This window comes from Dipodomys merriami, unplaced genomic scaffold (genome assembly GCF_024711535.1).
Source record: "Dipodomys merriami isolate MVZ:Mamm:240054 unplaced genomic scaffold, mDipMer1.0.p SCAF_320, whole genome shotgun sequence".
Taxonomy (NCBI): Eukaryota; Metazoa; Chordata; class Mammalia; order Rodentia; family Heteromyidae; genus Dipodomys; species Dipodomys merriami.
This window is the reverse complement of record NW_027204716.1, coordinates 563,562-585,006: the sequence shown is the minus strand read 5'-3', so window position 1 is coordinate 585,006 and position 21,445 is coordinate 563,562.

The window sequence follows — 21,445 nt, the reverse complement described above, 5'->3', positions numbered from 1 at the left end:
CAGCAATGTGATGTCACAATGTGTTTGTGATGTCTCACTGGTGATGAGATCATAATGGATTAGTTATGCCACGACTTTTAATATCACAATTATTTGTCCAATTTCAATTGCTACTAGAGCACCATGAGGACACGGTAAAAACCAGCAGTTCCCTTATAATCCACGGGAACAGACATTCATCATGGCCTCTTGGTCTCGACCACCAGAGAGGGTGGCTGAATGCCACTGGAGGGGGCAGGGCATGCTGCTAAAGGAGATAGGATGTCAAGCGCCACATGGTGAGCTACCAAGAAGTCATTGGGCATGAACATTTGGGAAGTAATGATTGAAAACTGTTATGCAGAAAACATCGCAGTGGTGGAAGGGCCCAGCCTATATATAGGCTGCAGTTTCAGAGCAACAGAAAGGGAGAGAAAAAGAGGAAAGGCCTGGAAGGAAAGAAGTGATGAGCATGTAGGAAGGTAAAGACCTGGGAGGAGAGGAAATTGAGGGAGAGCAGGAGGTGAAGGATGGCAGCTGGCCACCTGGATATGGCAGGGCAGGACTGTCAATCGTAGAGCAGCCTGAAGAGAAGAAGGGAATGGTGGAAGGAAAAAATGAAAAGACCTGAAATGTAGGACAAGTCTGGAGAGAAGGAGGATGAAGAGCATGGCAAAAGCCTTGTCCTTTGAAGTGTGGAGTTTTGGAGATCATTATTTTGGGGGATGGTTGTTTGCAGACTAGTTAACAAATGGCTGGGCTTCTGTTTGGAGTTCTGAGGGTTCATGGTTGTGGCTGAATTTAGCTCTGGGCATCCAGCCCAAGTCAAGGTAGTCGCTTGTTACAAAATTTATGAGGACAAGGCAGGTTTGTGATGTTACATTGCATTAATGATATCACAATGTCCATATGAGGTCGCAAAGGGATTGTATTGTCACAATGGTGATGTGGTCGCAATGGGTTTCTGAAATCAAACTATATGACACATTTGAGATAGAATGAAATCACAGAATAGGCAAGCACATTGTCTCTATGACCTCACAATGAAAATGTGATGTCATAATGCTATGATGTCATTGTCATTTTGGGATGTCACAATGGGCTGATGTTATCCTAAAAACAATGTGATCTCACTCTGGAGATGATGTCACAAAGCATTTGTAATGGTAAAACGGCCTGTCTGATATCAGTTGTCCTTTGCTCACAATGAGGATATAATTACCCAAAGGGACTGTGATGTCACAAACACTATGTGCTTTTTCAAAGGTGCTAAGAGATCACAACAGGTTTGGTATATCACAAGGTGATTGGGATATCACTGTGGAACTATGATGTCACAAAGGGTTTGTGATGTCACAGTGGGGATAAGGTCACACTTCGATAGTGATGTCACTATGAATTTGTTATATCACCATAATGGTGATATTACTAGATCACAATGAACATAGTTGTTCACATAAGGAGCTAGAAGTCAGAAAGGCCATGAATTTTGTAAAATATTATGAGTACATAGGAGATTGGTGGAAAAGCGATGCGACAGAGATATCCCATTGGCAATATAAAGTTACCATTACATGAGATAGTATTATTTTGAAGTCACAAATAGTTGGTAATGCCATATAGGTGATGAGGTCATATAGATTTGTGATTTCACAATGGGATAGTGATGTTACAATCTCATGCTAGGTCTCTAATTGACAATGAATATATAAGTTCACAAGGGATAATGTATCCGAAGGCATATGTTGGCACAAGTATAATGAGTCTCAACAGGTTTGTGATGTCACAATGTGACTCAATGTTCATGACATCTGGCAATGTGTTGTCACAGTAGTTGTGATGTCACACTGGATTTCTGATATCACATGTCATACCTGATGTATTATGAATTAAACAATTATTAGCTCAGGGAGGCCAGAGATCACACTGGCAGCATGTCAAAACATTTATGAGGATAGGACAGTTTTGTGATGTCACAGTGGGTTAGTGATATCATAATGGCAATGTGGTGTCATCAAGGTATTGTGATGTCATAATGGTTAGGTTGTCACAATCTATTTCTGATATCAACCCACCTGCCACATTTGAAATAGAATTAAATCACAGAATAGGCATTCCAATGTATCTGTGACATCACAATGGGTATGTGATGTCATAATGCTATGAAGTCATTGTTGTTTTATGATGTCACAATGGTCTGATGGTGTCATAATAACAATGTAATGTTACACTGGTGATGATGTCACAAAAGTTTTGCGATGTTAAAATGGCATGTCTGATCTCAGCTCAAAATGATATGGGTACACAAAGGGCCTGTGATGAAACAAAAGCCATGCTTTCAAAGCTTCTGAGGTCATAATAGGATTGGGATGTCACAATATGATCATGGTGGCACAATGGCAATATCACAATGAGTTTGTGATGTCACCGCTGTGATGAGGTCACAATGCATTAGTGATATCTCATCAAGTTTTAATATAACAATGATATATACAACTTCAATTTCTTCTAATTCATTATTAGGATACTGTAATAACCAGTGTTGCCAGAATTATCTGTAGGAGCATATAATCATTGTAAATTCTTGGCCTGGCCCACAGGAGAATGTGGGGAATGCCGCCAAAGGTGGAGGTGTCAGGCCTCACATGGTGAGCTGTCAAGAAGTGATTGAGCATTGGGCAGATTAGGAAGAGACGATTAAAAATTGTTAGGCAGGAGAGCCGTTAGAGGAGGGGTACAACCTATATATAGGTTGCATTTTCAGAGCATTGGAAGTGGGGATAAAAATGGGAGCTACCTGGATGGTAGAAAGTGATGAGACAACAGGAAGGAAAAAACCTGAGAAGAGAGGAAGATGAAAGAGAGCAGAAGTTTGGCAAGTGGTCACTGGGTCAGAGTAGAGCAGGCCTGTGGAGACGGGAGACACCTGAAGAGAATAAGGAAATGGTGGAAGGGAAAAAGGGAATGACCAGGAAGGAAGGACAGGTCTGTAGTGAAGGAGGGAGGAATGAAAAAGTAAAAAAGCCTTGCCCATTGAGGTTGGAGATTCGGAGATCATAATTTTTTGGCCGGTGGTTTGCAGACCAATTAAGAAAGGATTGGGCTGCCCATTGGAGGTCTCAGGTTTGGTGTTCAAGGCTGCTTTTGGACCTGGCAATCCAGGCCAGCATAAGGTAATCTCAGTCCTCTTGCTATTGTAAATTGTTTTATTATATTAAATGTGACTACATGGTTTGTCTCCTTGTCTTAGAGGTTATAAGTACATGAGTTCACAGAAAGAGCTTGAAGTCTCAAAGGCCACGAATTTTCTAAGATGTGATGTGGCCATATAGGTTTGTAAAAACACAATGGGACAGTGATATCACAACGGCAATACCACAATATCATGTCAAAATAATGCTTTGATACTAGAATTATTTCTTGATGCCATTCTCGTGATGAGGTCACAATAAATTTGTGATGTCACAATGGGTTCATGATGTCAGATGGCAGATTTCAATGGTCATTAATTGGAAATGAATATATAAGTTCAAGAAGGGACTGTAATGCCTCCAAAGGCATGTGTTGTCACAAATATGATGCCATTCTCACAGGTTTGTAATGTCACAATGTGACACAATGGTCATGATGTCTGCCAGTATGATGTCACAGGGGATTTCTGATATCACATGTCATATCAGAAATATGAGATTGAAAACAGATTATGAGCTCACAAAGGGTCTAACATATGACAATGTCACAAAACTTATAAGGACAGGACTGGTTTGTGATGGCACAGCAGGTTAATGATGTCACAATGGCAATGTGATGTCACAAAGGATTGTGATATCACAATGGTTATATGGTCAAATGGCTTTCTGAAATAGAATGAATTCACAGAATAAGCCTTCACACTGTTATGTCTATGACATAACTATGTCACTGTGATTTATCATGCTATGATGCCATTGTCATTTGGTGATGTCACAATGAGCTGATGGTGTCATAATGACAATTTGATGTCACTGCTGATTTATGATGTTACAACGGTTATGAGGTCACATTATGTTTCTGATATCAACACACATGTCAAATTTTAAATAGAATGACAAAGCCTGGCAGGGGTGGCTCATGCCTGCAATCCCAGCTACTCAGGAGGCTGAGATCTGAGGATTGCAGTTTAAAGTCACCTCAGGCTAGAAAGTCCATGTGCCTCTTATCTCCAATAAAAACCACTAGAAAACCAGAAGTGGTGCTGTGGCTCTAGTGATAGAGTGCTCACCTAGAGCTGTAGAGTAGGGACAGCACCCATGCCCAGAGTTCAAGTCCCATGATCAACTACCACAACAAAAAAGAATAAAAACAGGCATTCACAATCTGTTTATAAAATCACAATGACAATGTGATCTCATAATACTATCTTGTTATATTTTTCTGATGTCAAAAGTAGTTGATGCTGTTATAATTAGAATGTTATGTCACACTGGTGCTGTCACAAATTGTTCATGATGTTAAAATGGCATGTCTGATATCAATTGTCAGTTCATAATGAGGGTATAGTTACACAAAGGGACTTTGATGTCACAAAGGCCATGTGTTTTTCAAAGGTGCTAAGAGGTCCTAATAAGTTTGGGATTTTACAATGTGATAGTGATGTCAAATATCTATAAAAGCTCACAATGGGTTTGTGATGTCACACTGGTGATGAAATCAAAGTTTTGTGAAGTCACATCTCATAATCACATGCCCAATTTCAGTTGCTACTATTTCACAATGAGGATAAGAGTTCACAGAAGAAGACAAATATAAAAGGCCCTGAATTTTCTAAAATGCTATGAAGACATACTAGGTTATTGAAAACACAATGGAACAGTGATATCACTATGGCAATGTGATGTTGCAATATGATGACTTAAAAATGTTTTGATACCACAATTGGTGATGCCACACTAGTAAAGAGTTTATAAGAGGTGATGTCACAATGGGTTGGTGACATCAAAATGACACATGTGATCTCAATTTTCAACTCACAATGAGTATATGTGCTCACAAAGGGACTGTGATGTCTCCAAAGGCATGCGTTGTCTCAAAAGTGATGAAATCCTAATGTGCGTGTTATCAGAATGTGACAAATGCTCATATTATCTATCAGTGTGATGTCACCATGATCTAAATGTCACACTGGTTTCGGGTATCACATTTCATAACTGGATTGGGTATGAGAGGATTGGAATTTCACAGTGGATTAGTGATATTACTATGGAAACGTAGGGTCACAAAGGTATTGTGCTACCACAATCGCTAATAGATCACAATGTACTCTAATAGGTTTGTGCTGTCACAATTGGTTGGAAATGTCACAATGGCATGTCGATTCTCAAATATCATTAATTCACAATGAGGATATGAGTTCACAAAGGGACTGTGTAGTCACCAAAGTCATGTGTTGAGACAAATGTAATGAAATCCTAACAGATTTGTGAGTTCACAATGTGACACCATGGTCTGGATGTCTATCAATGGGATGTCACAATATTCATAATTTCAGAGTCAATTTCTGATATCATATGTCATACCTGAATTATTATGAGTTTGAAAACAATATAAGCTTACTAAAGGCCTAAAATATCCTAAGGGCAGCATATCACACAAGTTATGACTAAAAACTCATGGTCTTTGGATCTTAAGATTCTTTCTTTGAAATTGATCCTCATTGTGAACTAGTAGAAATTGAAATTGGACATGTCTTTGTAATAATACAAACTCATAGTGACATCACAAACTCATTGTGATCTCATCACCACTGTGACATCACAAACTCATTGTGACATCACATTATTGTTGTGCCTTCACAATCACACTGTGACATCACAAAGCAATTGTTAAGTCTTATCACATTTAAAAAAACACATGACCTCTGTGGCCTCACAGACCCTTTGTGTACCCATATTCTCATAGTGAAAATTTTGATCACACATAGCATTGTATCAACACAAATATTTTGTGCAATAATTACAGCTGTGAAATCACATTGTCATCATGACACCATATTCTCATTGTGATAACACCAAACCCCAATGACACTATACCATTTTTTTCTTTTTTTTCTTCTGTAAATTTTTTAAATATATTGTACAGAGGGATTAGAGTTACATGACTAAGGTAATGAGTACATATCTTATCAAACATTGCTGCCTTGTCATCACATTGTCACTTTGATGTCATAGACCCATTGTGAATGCCATTTTTTCATTTCAATCTATTTCAAATGTGCCATATGGGTTGATATCAGGAAAACATTGTGAACTCACTTCCTTTGTGACATCAAAATCTCTTTGTCATACCACATTACCTTTGTTATATCACTAACCCACTGTGACATCAGATACTTCTCCTGTCCTCACAACATTTGTGACATGTCATTGTGATATTTTAGGCCCTTTGTGATTTGAAAATCTGTTTGACTTCATATTTCAGATATGACATGAGATATCTAAAATCCAGTGTAACATCATGATATTACACCACTGGACATCATAACAATTGTGTCACTTTGTGACATCTCAGAACTGTTAGTGCTTCACCTTTTTGACTACATATACTTTGGGGCATCAGAATCCCTTCCCAAACCCATACACTCATGGTGTATGACAACTGAGGTCCCACATGCCATTGTGACATCACCAACTCCTTGGGACATCTCAAATCTATTGTGACCTCCTCATCAGTATGGTGTCACCAATTGTGGCATCAAAACATTATTATAACATGATGTTGAGATATCACATTGTCATTGTGAAATCAGTGTCCCATTGGGTTTTCACATAGTATGACCTCATACTATGAAGCTTCATCTATCACCTGGTATCCTCATATTGAATTAAGAGTAATTGAAATTGGATATATCATTCTGATATTATAAACTGTGACATCACAAAACCATTGTGACCTCATCAAAAACCCAATGGGACATCTCATTTCCATTGTGATATTATGAATCACAGTGTGCCTTCCAAAGCTATTATGACCTCTTACCACCTTTGGAAACACACATGGCCTCTATGACATCACAGAACATTTTTTGTATTCATATCCTCATGGGGAACTAATGACAACTGACATCAGACATACCATTAAAATACAAAAAAAATTCTTTCTGACATCATCATAATTGTGACATCATGTTGCCATTATGACAACATCAGCTCATTTTGACATGTAAAACTACAATGACATCATAGCACTGTAACATTATATTGTCATTCTGATATCATAGACACGTTGTGTTTGCCCTTTATGTTATTTGATTCTACATCTAATGTGGCATGTTGGTTGATATCAGAAAACCATTGTGAGTTCATCACCATTGTGATATCATGGTGCCTTAGAAGCATCACATTGCCATTGTGATGTCACATTGCCAAATTGATGTCACAAAGGGATATTAATGTCACAAAGGTTATGACATCACAATGAGTTTCTGATATCCACACACCTGCCACATTTCAAATACATTCATAATGTGACTATGATGTCACAATGACATAATGGCAAATGCTATAATGTCATTGTCATTTTGTGATGTCACCATAAGCTAAAGATATCATAACAACAATGTGATATCATACTGGATATGACGCCACACAGGGTTTATAATGTTAAATGGTTATGAGGTCACAATATGTTTCTGATATCAACTGATCTGCCACATTTAAAATAGAATGAAATAATAGGATATACATTCACAATGTGTCTATGACAGCAAAATGGCAATGCAATGTCATAATGCCATGATGTCAGTGTAGCTTGGTGATATCACCATGAGCTGAATGTGTCATTATGATAGTCTGATGTCACATTGGTGATGATGTCACAAAGGGTTTGTGATGTCACAGTGGCAAGTCAGATCTTAATTGCCATGAGTTTATAGTGTGGATATGAGAATGAAATCACAATGACATACGCAAATGAACTGTGATGACACAAAGGCCATTTTTTTTCACAAGTGCTAAAGTTCCTAACAGATTTCAGTTGTCAAAATGTTAATGATATAAAAATGCTCTCAGCAGTCCTCCTTGATACTTACAAGGCTGTGATAGGAGGATCATGGTCAAAGTCACCCTAGGCAGGAAAGTCCTTGAGACTCCTGTCCAAATTGTGCCAACAAAACTAGAAGTAAAGCCATGTAGCTCCATTGGTAGAGGGCTAGCCTTGATCAAAAGCAGCTCATAGACTGTGCCCAGATCCTGAGTTCAAGGTCTGGGACTGGGAACAAACAGACATACACCACAATCTGTCCAGCCATCTGGCTAAAGCAGGTAACCTTCTTGTCCCCAAGTGGATTGAACAGAGTTCCCTGGGAAAGGGGCTGCCATCATCTTGACTCCACCCATTCTGCCTGCATCACAGGATTCCGGCCACACCCTCATTCTTTCATGGTTCTTTCTGACCAAAGGGATATAAGAATGGTGGCCATGCCCACATTCCATTCTACCCAGTAGCACTGGGATTCCGTCTGTTGGTTGACACCACTACCAGCAGTTGAGGTAGAGGTAGCTGAGTGATGAGCAAGAGACTCGAGGCCTAGGAGGAGAGGCCTTTGTCAGGCTCACCATGTGCCCACCTGCTCTCCAGCCCCCTCCTCCCCTTCCCTGTGGCACAGCATTTCAAACCTGGTGCTGCTGGCTAAAACCCATGTTGCCTCTTGGATTCCTCAGACAATGTCTGCAATGGTCCACCTCTAGCTAGCTTGTTGCCCTGACCTGGTCCTGGCACCCTTGTCCTCTGCTCTGGGCCTGATGTCGACCATACCACTGCCATTGCTGCTTGCCCCACCTGAGGCAGCTGCCAACAGATTTTACCAGCAGAACATGTGAGTGGTGGCCACACAGGCCCGATCCCTGCGACCCCATATCACCCCCCGTCTTGACCAGGACCCGTGCCTCCTCTCTGGCCCACGCCCTGCCATAAATGTGCCCCAGCAGTGGGGGTGGGTGTTGACCCGAGGATCCCATCCCCATATCCAGTGTCTGGTGTCCCAGGAAATGGGGAGATGCAGGGTTGGGTGAGCAGTAGACGCCACAGAGCCCCTGACCTGGAGCAGTGGGAGACATACAGACGCACATCTGCACCCTTCCTTTCCCTGGTGGGAACCTGCTGGGGAGCAGCATGTCCACACCTGCCTTCTGGGGTCTTTTCCCTTTTTCTGGGGATGGGAGGCTTTGGATGCAGAAGATAGACCCCCCTTTCTGTGTGAACCCTTGTCTTCTGTGCTTGATCATCTTTTCACCTGAAGACAGAGAGACAGAGAGAGAGAGATCATCTTTCTCCTTGTACAGCCTGACTGTGCTCAGGTGAGTGATCAGTTGGCAAATTGCAGGTGCTGCATGGATGGGTCTTCTGTCACCAGTCTGGATGTGTGTGTGTGTGTGTGTGTGTGTGTGTGTGTGTGTGTGTGTGTGTGTGTGTGTGTGTGTGTAGAAGTGAGTGGTAACAAGGAGGCTGAATGCTTTGGTAACTTCTACCTGCTATCTTTTGGGCATACATGGGCTTCATAGCTGAGGTCTGGGAGCCTGGAAGGGTGAGATGGTTGAACGGGACACAGCACTGTTGAATTACAAGAACAAGGGATCTGTGTGCCCTGGAACTGTGTACTACTTTGGGCCTGGTTGGTGGGAGTGGGAGCTTGGGAGGACCTAGGAGTGCAGCTGCAGAGGATGGCTTCCCCGGAGGACAGAGAGCATGTCCAACACTTAGTAAAGATATGAATCCTGCTAGTATGGAGTGCAACAGCATAGGTCAGACTCTCGGTCTTTTCATCATGACCTCTGATGGGCGAGGCGAGCCCTATTTTAAATCTTAAGCTGTGATCTTCAGATCTCAACCTCCTGAGTATCTAGGATTATTGGCATGAGCCTCTGGCACTGTGACTCTGGTTCTTTTTGGTATATTAGGGTTTGATCTCCAGGCTTTAGGCTTGCAAGTCAGGTCTTTTACCAGCTTTTCTGTCTTGGGCATTTCTGAGATGGAGACTTAATATATGCTCAGGCTGGAGTGGATCACAGTCCTCCTGTATATGACAGGCATGAGCCACCAGGGTCGGTCCTCTGTAGTTGGGAAGGTAGAGATGTAGTGCCACGCTCAGTCATTGGTTTAGATGGATTGTCACAAACTCAGTCCACAGCAGCCCATTTTTGACCAGAGGTGAGTCTCTGGGTTGGGCCTCAACCATTGGACTTCAATCTCCTCCTGGGACAGTTTTGAGAAAACAAGGGATTAATACAGAGTGATCTCTAGAGCAGGGCCAGGCACAGAGGGAGGGGCCGTCAGATACGGTTCTTAGCAGTTCTGTGAGTATATGACAGAATATACCCGGAAAGATCTCAGATGGTTTTGTATTATTAATGTTGTGACAGGTATGGGATTATGAAACAAAACATGACTCTCATTCTTTAATACCCATTCCCCATGAGGAACGGGATCCTTCACTTTGTTCAGTTTTGAAGCTGGGGAAACTGAGGCACAGAGAAGCTGGGTGACCTGCTTATGACTCCCAGCTGACAGGAAGCTCGGCCTGACTTCTCTGCCATGCTCCCTAGGACAATGGGTGTTATTCAGTCTACATCTTGTGGTGGTTCTTTTCAGTCGTTTTGCTTGAACTCTGGGCCTGGGGCAGCTCCCTGAGCTCCTCAGCTCAAAGCTAGCACTCTACCACTTGAGTCACAGGACCACTTCCAGTTTTCTAGTGGTTCTTTGGAAATAAGAATCTCACAGGTGTTCCTGCCAGGGCTGGCTATATACCACAATCCTCATATCTCTGCCTCCACTGTACTTAGGATTACAGGCCTGAGCAACAGCTACCTGGCTTAAGTGTAATTCTGACTTTCTTTCGTTTTTCTCTCTCTCTCTCTCAGGAACTGATTGAATGGGTGCTGGAGGAGTTGGCCCAGCATCCCTAATGAGGTTGGAACCAAGGTGGCCCTCTCATTCTGGAGGTGGGCTGTAGGTCAGGAGCTGTCTCGCTCAGTCTGTTGTACCAGCTCCATGAGGTAAGTCCCTCTGTGCCCTGGCTAGACCGTGACAGTTATTCATTGTCTATCAAGCCTTACTGGATTCAGTACTGTGATCAAAGACCTTTTCTAGCAAAAATTTCTGGCTAAAATTATGATACATACTTATGGAATGAAAATTTAATGCCATCTTAAGAGAGTCATGTAGTGTTCTGGGAATGTGGCTTCATGGTAAAATGATTGCCTAGCATTCATGAAACCCTGGGTTCAATTCCTCAGTAACACATAAACAGAAAAAGAAACACTGGAAGTGGTCCTGTGCCTCAAGTGGTAGAGGGTTAGAATTGAGAAAAAAAAAAAAAAAAAAAAAAAAAAAAAAAGCTGAGAAATAATTCCCAAGCGCTGAGTTTCAGCCTCAGGACTGCCAAAACAACAAGTGCAACAACAACAACAATGAACATTTAGTTAGTAAATGCAAAATAAAGAACCCAAACTTGGAATATATAATTGTTCCTTCCATACTGATACTTGACAATAGTCCCTAATTCATGTACTTTACCTATATTAGGATACTGTGTTGAAAAAAAGTTTTATTAATTAGGTCAGGGCAATTAATGCCAGGAATGTGCTTAGATGTCAGGTGTAGATTAATTCTGGAAATTCACATATTCCAGAATTTTGAGAGGGGTCACTGCTAATCACAATGAGAAGGGTAGTTTAAGTGAGATTTATAAAACATTTTGGCCAATCATAGCACCAAAAAGGCAGAGGCTAATTAAGAGTCGTGACAGAAGAGAAGGAATAACTCCAGATGGAAGGAAAAAAATGATAGTAGCTAAGGTATAGCAGAAACAGTTCTAGGGAACCATTTTTGGTTATTGAAGAACTATTTATCAACTAGGCTTATTCCTCATTGTTTTAGCATTCTAAATCTCTTAGGTTAGATAAATGTGTCTCCTTCTATGCTGTTCTTTCATACCTGATATCCTTTGCTTTCTGAAAAATCTGTCTTTCTATATTTCTCTATGAACATTTCCTAATACTAAATACACCTACACAGATGTCACAGGATGCTAATGTAAGGGTCCCATAGCTCATGAGTCATTAATGTAACAAAATGGAAAAGGAGGAGATATTTATTGCTACCTCAATTTTTCTGAAAAGCTGCAATGTTATCATTTGGTTCAAATTTCCATTCTTTGTCTACATAGTGTCATTAAGTGCACATAAATGCAAATATGAGCCGGGTGCTGGTGGCTCTTGCCTGTAATCCTAGCTAAAACCAGAGGATTGTGATTCAAATCCATCCTGGTCAAGAAAGTCCATGAAACACTTATCTTCAATTAGCCACCAGAAACCCAGAAGTGGTGCTGTAGCTAAAGTGGTACAACATTCAAGTTGAGCTGAAGAGCTGAGAGACAGTGCCCAGGATCAGTGTTCAATCCCCACAATCAAAAAAAAAGTGCAAATATGGCTTTAAGTTTCCCCCAAAGGAATGATTAAGTCAACAGTAATCTTCCCAAAGGATTCAGTGCACCTACGTTTGCTGAGTTATTTAAGTTATGGCTTCTTTGATGAACATATTCTCTTCTTTAAAAATTGTCAAATATTAGCTTTATTGTAAACTTCATCTAATATTTCTTGGTTCAAAAGAGAAGTCCAAACAGTTGTTGTCACTTAGCTTTCTTACTGTCTTAGTTCAAAGCCAATGAGGCAGGAGAGTCTGTCATACTCTTATCTGAAATTAAACACCAAAAAACCAGAAATGGAGTTTTGGCTCAAGCAGTTGTGTACTAGCTTTGGGGGCAGGTCGGAAAGAAATACAACTGTTCAGGGACAGGGTCCAGCCTCTGAGTTCAAGGCCCAGAACTAGCACAAAGTAAACAAACAAGCAAACAACACAAACCCTGGGTATTTCTTTGGGACTCTCCTTAAAGGAGTAGTGGTCCAATAAGAGGCTGGTTTTGCTGATCATACTCTCTGGATCCTGCTTTTTTGAAATCTTTATTGCTATGGAAAACTCAGGACCAGACTAGAGGAATTGATAACTGACTCCTGCAACAAGAGAATCATCTCAGGAGTGAAACATCCATCCATAAGACACTTCAAAACCTCCATATCTTTGTTTATTTGCAGTAGAACATTTTTAAAACAAAGTTATTTCCTTTTGTTATGCTGGCCTTCAAATGGCATATTGTTTCCTTTTGTAATACTCTCAACTACAACTTTACAGAAAAGTTTTATATGAATAAAGAACACACTCAAAATTGTCAGGAAGAAAGTTTCCTTCAAGCCTTGAATTCTTTTCTTTTACAGTAAAAAGGAAAGCAAAAGTTAACTTGAACTTTGTCATTCCTCTATGCTCAATTCATCTCCTGAGATCAATTTCCACATTTAGTAACAGTTACTTCCGCTTACTTCCAGTAACAATCTATGGTGCTGCTCTAGAAAAAAAATGAATGTTTTCTGGCTTCATTGAAATAGCACAAGGACACTTTTGGACATGAGGTAACACGTGTTTCAGAGACAACTTAGTAAGGAGAAAATATGAAATTTAAATTGCTTATGAATACTTTTTTCATGAGTACATTTTGTTCAAAGTTCTTAAGTGCTCTGTAAATTATGGTGAATTTTAAATGGGAGAAGGTTCTCATAATTTTTTGTGAGTGTATGTGCTGTGCATTAACTTCACAAGTGTACACGAGTGAACAGTAAGAGAAACAATAGCAATAATAGGAAAGAGAAGTTCTGTGTTTATATAAAAGGCTTCAGTAAAATATAGAACACTCTACAAATAAGACAACATTGAAATAATAAAACCAAGTCCAGTATGTAGATTTATGGGAGTGATATAGAGAAGCATTACTTCTATGTGGAAGATGAAGCCACATCCTTTCTAAATCACGCTTTATAAACACGTAATTTTGTAAAAAGGAGAATGGAAGAATGATTGTTTCCAATGCAAGTCACGTATGAGAGAATAGACTTAACTGGAAAAAATAGGAATTATACTAGCAATGAATCTGGTGGCTAAGATCACATTTCTTTTTTTTTTCCTTTTCTTATATTCTTTTTTGTAGTTGTTGATCGTGGTACTTGAAATCTGGGACTGGGCACTGTCCTTCTGGAACACAGCTCAAGGCTAGTGCTCTTCCACTTGAGCCACAGTGCCACTCCCAGTTTTCTGGTAGTTATTGGAGAAAAGAGTCTCCAGGACTTTCCTACCTGGGCTGGCTTTAAACCCCAATCCTCAGATCTCACCACACCCAGCTTAGGACCACATTTCTAACATTGTATACTCAAGATATTTAATGTATATGTTCATCTATCTTTATATTAATTCTTGAGTTAAAAATCTGGGCTACAGGTTAGACTTAACACTCACAAAAGTGTTTGTAGTTTAAAAGTTGATACTCCTGGAAAAATAAAACCTAAAAAGGTAAAGGAGTCTGAGAAGTTCAATTTGCATCCAGCCTGGGTAGAACAGGCTTTGAGACACTACCTATAATTAAACAGCCAAATGCTGGAATACTAGTCATGATCAAGATTGCTGAATAAGAGCATGAGGTTTTTGCATACATACATACAAACATACACATACACACAACGGGACTTACATGTGCACACAAAAATAGACAAATGAAACAACTCTCAGAATATGTAGAAAAGTTAGAAAACAATAGAAAATATGTCCTGAGTAAGACTAGAATCAATTGATAATTTTTAATATTAGAAAGCCCTCCAGTGAACTTTCCCCCAAAAAAGTTGAGAATATTACATAGCTAGGAATCAGTGATAGTAAGAGAGTCAAGCAACATTATTAATGGGATAGGATCCATGGAGGAATTAATCAGGGAACCCTGTAGGTGCATATAAAAATGTTCATATCTTGTGTGAATTGTTAGAACATCTTTGAAAATAGTACATAAACAGTCTGAGCAGTCAGTCTAGTGGATAAGATCATAGGAGAAGTTCAGAATTGCGAGTCTGTTTCTAGAGTAAATAAACTATGGCAGGACAATGTGACACAAGCCTGGAATTCTAGCACTTCGTGAGGAGATTAGAGAATGCAATTATATTGCGATACCTTCCCTGGACCAGGTAGAACATCATTGTCTCAATAAAACAAACCAAAGAACAAAAAAGGAATACACCGTTGGAATTTTGGGCTAATTTTCTCATTATGTTTTGAGAAGTCAAGTTTCCTATTGAAATGCAACTTATATATATCCTCATTTGTGTTTTAAATGCTCTAGATGCAGAATGGCTCATTATTTCCATCCAAAAATTTGCAAAACTAAGTAAGCACTATTCTGTTGGCTGCCAAAGAAATGTTGAAGGATTACAAAAGCTTAAGTCTGGAGAAATAGCAAAGTTCATCTAATTTAGTACTTTGTAGACTTTGTTAAATTAGAATTTAGATTTAAAGTATGTATTTTTGTTTTGTTTGTAATTTTATATTCTATAGGATGCTACAAAATTCTTTTTAAGTAGAGGGATTAATGGACAAATTCACAAATGATTCTTGCATTCTATTTTCCTAGAATATTCTTTCAAGAGAGTTATAATTAGAACATAGTTAATAGATAATTCCCACAGTTGATGTATACCATGTTAATGTGAATAATCTAGACAGAGTTGCTAACAAATGGATGATATCAATTTATAAATTTAGAAAAACAGCAATTTCCTCTCTGTTCATTTCTAGCTCTCTGCTCTCTCTGTTCATTTCTAGCTCTCTCTCTCTCTCTGTTCTATTCTAGCTCTCTCTCTCTGTTCTTACCTCTCTCTCTCTGTTCTTTTCTAGCTCTCTCTGCTCTAGCTCTTTCCTCTCTTTTCCAGCTCTCTCTCATTCCCAGCCACGTGGAGTGCCAACCTTGCCTGGTCCCAGCAGGCCTACTGAATAAACCTACCCCTTACCTGAATACCACATGCGTGCTGGTGCTGTTCTTACTCGGCTACCTCTTTTTAAAATGGTGCCGTGACTCGGATAAAGAGCTTAAAATCAGGATAGCTGGGATTTCTCTCTGTTTTTTTCCCTCTTTTTTCTTTTTTTTGTTTGTTTTTTCCCTTTTAGCTCTGAGGAATACCCACAGTTCTGACGGCCTTTTGCGAACCAGTCTGTCTGTGGTGGAAACAGCGCATCGATACCATTGCTGGCCTTCACATCCATGTCCACACCACTTCTCTACTCTGGCCCTGGTAACTGAGCCCCAACCATCTGATGTGCTTTGTTAGCAAAGATGTCTAAATGTTGTCAAAATTTTAGGTTTTGAGTTTTGCCTTTTTTGTTTTGTGTTGTGTATTCTACTACATGGTTCTAAAATACTGGGCATATCTATGCTAAAATTCTCATCACATCTAATGAGTTTTGTCATTGCAGAATATTTGTTGGTCAGTTCTTGATAGGAGCAGGTAAGCTCTACTTATTGTACTTGATCTCCTTGTTGCTTTAATTGGAAATAATAAAGGGCTTTTGTGGCAAAGATTTCAGTTCAAAGCCAGCTCGGGCTGAAAAATCCCTAAGACTCCATCTCCCAGCTAAACTCTGCAAGTGATACTATAACTCAAATGGTTCAGTGCTAGCCTTGAGAAGAAGTGCTCAGGGACTGTGCCCAGGCATGGAGTTCAAATCTTGAATACCAACTGGGAGAAGCCATCCCAGCAACGAGCACCTAGACTCAGCCAGTCTGGGGAACAAGGAAACATGGAGAGGACTAAGAGGAGATAATATCACATCAGCTACTTTGTGCCTGCCCTTTTAAAATTAACCAGAGCCAGGAGGTCAGTGGAAGTAAGAAGCTTACCCAGCCAATGCTTATACCTGTCTACCTATTAACTGAACAGGAATTTATATTCTTGCCTTTGTCACCTGACTTCTCTACTTAGTCGCCAGATATCAGAAGTAGCTAGGGACATTTCTACCAACATTTTCAGCCCCAAGTCCTTCCTCTTGCCATTTATTTGCTGTTTAGTATTTATTTTTCCAGCCGCTCAATGCTCATAAGACTTCTCCAGTCTTCACCCAAGGACTCAATCCACCAAAGGACAGCTACTGCTCACTGCCTTCTGGGAGGGGACCAAATTCCAGCCTTTTACCCCTATTGTCCACGCCCCTTATCAGCAGGAAGTAGCCAGAGAGAATCGTAGCCCTATTTCAAGATTATTAAAAGGCTGGAATGTAAGGTCTGCTCCTGGATGGCTAGCAGAATCCACCCTCCTCACAGCAAAGTCTCCACCCTGTACCTGCGTTACATAGGCATCTGTGACACCTGGAAGAGGTCACATCTGAATTTGATGTGGCCACACCTTTCCCCGCCCATATCCTAGATAAGGCCTAGCACAGGCCCAGGCACTCTCTCTGTTCGTTTCTAGCTCTCTGCTCTCTCTGTTCATTTCTAGCTCTCTCTTTCTCTGTTCTATTCTAGCTCTCTCTCTCTGTTTTTACCTCTCTCTCTCTGTTCTTTTCTAGCTCTCTCTGCTCTAGCTCTTTCCTCTCTTTACCAGCTCTTTCTCATTCCCAGCCACGTGGAGTGCCAACCTTGCCTGGTCCCAGCAGGCCTACTGAATAAACCTACCCCTTACCTGCAAAAAAAGAAAAACAGCAATTTTTGAGGGTTTGGTTTAAAATGGTATGAAGAGAGTAGTTGTGTGACATCTTCTTTTTTTCAACCTCTAAGTAACACAGGAAGCCATTTCCTTATTTACATGCCTCTGTATACATTGAGAAAAATGCTAGGTTTGGGGTTTGTACTCAACTTTGTTTTTGTTTTATTGGTTTGCCTAGAGCTTGAACTCTTGGCCTGGGCAGTGTCTCTGAGTCTGTTTATGCTCAAGGCTCATGCCCTACCACTTCAACCTCAGTGCCACTTGTGTCTGGCTTTTGTGGAGAAGTATATTGGATATAAGATTCTATGAAACCTTCCTGCCAGGGTGGGCTTTGAACCATAATTTTCCAATCTTAGCTTCCTGAATATCTATGATAATTTAAAAAGTATAAATATAAATAATAATTGCAAGTGATCTGATCTCAAGAATACCAGTGGAGAAAAAATTATGCATCTCAGGTTATTGTGATGTTCTTTCCAGAACACGGAGGGCATCACATTAGCAGAGGTGTAGTATTTTTCACAATAGAGATAAGCTATTCATGATATGAATTAAGGAATTTTAGGGTGCCCCTTACAAGTTGGAAACTGTTGGGCTAGAACGACTTCATGGCATAAATCTTGGGATCGATAGTCATAGAAATAACAGCTTACTCTGATAAAAAAATAATGCTTACTCTTGACGAATTATTACAGATGCTTTATAGTTTTATTCTCTACCAGAATGTGGCTATTTTTCTATTGACTTCTCAATCTGTACACTCCATTGGAAACTGCATCTATTGCAGAATTTTATAACATGCAAAAAAGTACTATTTTGAATCTCTAACATATGGAATGTTGAGAATTTAAAAATGAGTAATTATGAGTAGTTATTTGTCATATGAATTTTGAAGAAAATATATACTCTGTCTTCTTAACAAATTATTTAATTTTAAAAGTTATGGGTTTACATAGCATTAAAGTTTTTTGATGTTTTAGAATGAGAAACTAATAAATTCATTCTTTTTCGAAAAATTCGGCAAGTATATTATGAAAATATTTTCTAGTTGCATAACAATCACGTTGATGACCCTCTGATAAAAAAGAGGTAATCAATTTTAATTAGATGTCAAATAGAATTGATTTTTAAAATATTGATACATAAAGAATAATATTTACTGTGCCAATACAGTAAAATTACATTTTACGCAGCTTATTTTTTCAATATTATTATCAAATTGATATACAGTGAGGTTACAGTAGTTGTAAGGTAGTGAATAAAAAACATTTCAAACTTGTTACCCCTCCTTCATTTTTCTCACAGTTTTCCTTCACCCCTTCACCCCTCACAAGTTATAAGGTACATTTCCAACATATTGTCTTGTGAGTGCTGCTATTACATTGGTTTTCCCTTTGTCTTTTGTCTCAACATTTTGCTTTTCCTCTTCCCTTACCTATTTAAGGTGAATGCATACACAATACAAAATCAAATACAGCAGGAATGAACTATAGGGGAAAAACTCAAAGAAAACAAATCACATAGTTCATCAAAAACAACAACCACAAATGAAAAAATCTGGTTCCCTATCTTGGAATTCATTTTGCTTAGCATCAGCTTATATGGCTATATATACGCCGTACAAAGCTACTGGAAAATAATAGTTGCATGGACACTATATCATGAAAAGAGCATGTGAACTTTTGGATGGTAAAGGTGGAATTAGGATTGGTGAATTCGTGGTTCTGATAAAGGGATTTCAAGAGTTTTAAAGTTATGACAGATAAATTTGAATTGTTCAAAATTTTTAAAAACTTAGCCTATTAAGAAAATTTAAAATTTCCTGGGACAATAGGCTTTCATGCAAAGAAATCCATGGACACTTAGTAGAGAAGAAGCAATGTGGGTGAAGATGGCTCTTTTTCACACTAAACAAACCTCAGAAACGTTGCTGTAAATCTGGTTGGTTCCCTTGGAATTATCCTTAACCAGGAAATATATTCTTACTGTGTGAAACAAGGTTGTATTGGAATTTAAATTCAAGTTCTTAAAAAATAAGACATCAAAATTTGTGAATTTACCTTTAATTACCAAACAGTAATTCTCTAAAAAAGATAATTTGAGTCAAAATATTCAGGGAGAAAGTGCCCTCCAAAATGCAAGAAGGTGTTGGGTTTACACATTTCTGTTTGTAACAATTTCTACAATGTCTTTGCATTTGAAGCAGTGAAACAGAAAAAAATCTGATTATATAATTCAAACCAATGATTTCACATTTCTAAGTGGCTCACGAAAAATAATATCTTTAATACCATGAGATAGTGAAGACTTCTCTTATTACATAAGCCAAAATGTTTTGGGTTCAGAATAGAATTGAGCAAATGGAAAAGGTAAGAAAACATAGTTCTTAGAAGCCCTAGCTAAGCATATTGGCTTTAGCAGTGAAGGGAATCCAAACTTTTTATACAAATTGTATTAATGGTTTTTGGAGGGTCCGGTCGTGGGGCCTGAACTCTGGGCCTGGGTCCCTCAGGTCTTCAGGTCAAGGCTAGCGCTCTACCACTTGAGCCACAGCACCACTTTCGGCTTTTTTTCTTTTTGCTTATGTCGTGCTGAGGAATCAAACCCAGGGTCTCAGGCATTCAAGGCAAGCACTCTACCAAAGAGCCAACTTCCCTGCCCTAACTTGTGTTAATATTTTTACTAACTAAAGTGATTTTACAGAGCCTATTTGGCTCACTACAATGCCGAACAGATTGAATGGAGACATGAAAATACATTCCACATCCAAATGAGGCAACTTAAAGAGTTTTCAAAGACAAATCATGAAGATGTAACAGTGGTGGAGCCCATATAATCCTTCAGCTTCACTAGACTTGAAGCTAAGATGCTGTGATTAATTGTAAATCATGCAAGAGCTAAGAGGAGGACATAGAAGCATTTACCTTTTGTAACAGACACTGTCTTTCTAGGTATAGGTGATTTAACTCTACTCTCCTCCATACATCTTGGTGAACAAATGCAAGACCAAGAGAAAAATAATCTATTGAAATAATTTTGCATAGAATAACTTCATTGTTCCTGATATGGTATCTAAGGAGAGTCTTACGATAGAAGATAAAAGTGCAGTATTTTTCAGTTTCCTCTAACCATCTTCTTAGCAAAATATATCTTTTAGGTTAGAATTGATTGGACCAAAAAGTGATGGAGTACTTATGTTTGTGGGCACTTTAGACACAAGAAGACTTTCAAGGTAAAAGAAAAAAGAAAAAATACAGCCAAATGTTTGTGATTACAGCTTCTTGGACTGTTTTCTGGAGACAAAGTTTTACATTAGATTTCTTCTCATTGACATAGATGTTGTTTCATGGCAACCAAATGCAAGAGGGAAGTTTAATAGACTCGCCTGGCCAATTAATCAGCATGAAAGAAGAAAATGGCAAATAATATTTAATGAATTACTTTGACCAATTACTTTGCCAGAAGAAAGAAGGAAAAATATAATTCAAAATCAATTGACTTAAAAGTATGAAGAAAGAGTAGTGAAGAAAGATTAGAGAAAATATGGAGGATTGTTTTCTCTCCAGTGGAGTAATGCGTTCTTGATCTTGTTTCTTCTATTCTATCTTCACAAGCTATCAAGTGTGTCTCACGACTGGATTATCCAGTTCAGACAGATAACTCCTAGAAGAAAGATACTTTTTGCAGCAGATGTAGGTGATTCATAACCTTAGACAATCTATTTAAATCTGTTCAAAATTCTCTCCTATCCCAAACTTCTCTCTTTGGACAGCGTTCTTTGCTTTTCCCAAGACTACCCTTCATTAACTGCTTAAAATTTTGGGAGGAAATATTCATACTCTCTAGAGATTTCTGGTTGGTTGTGATTG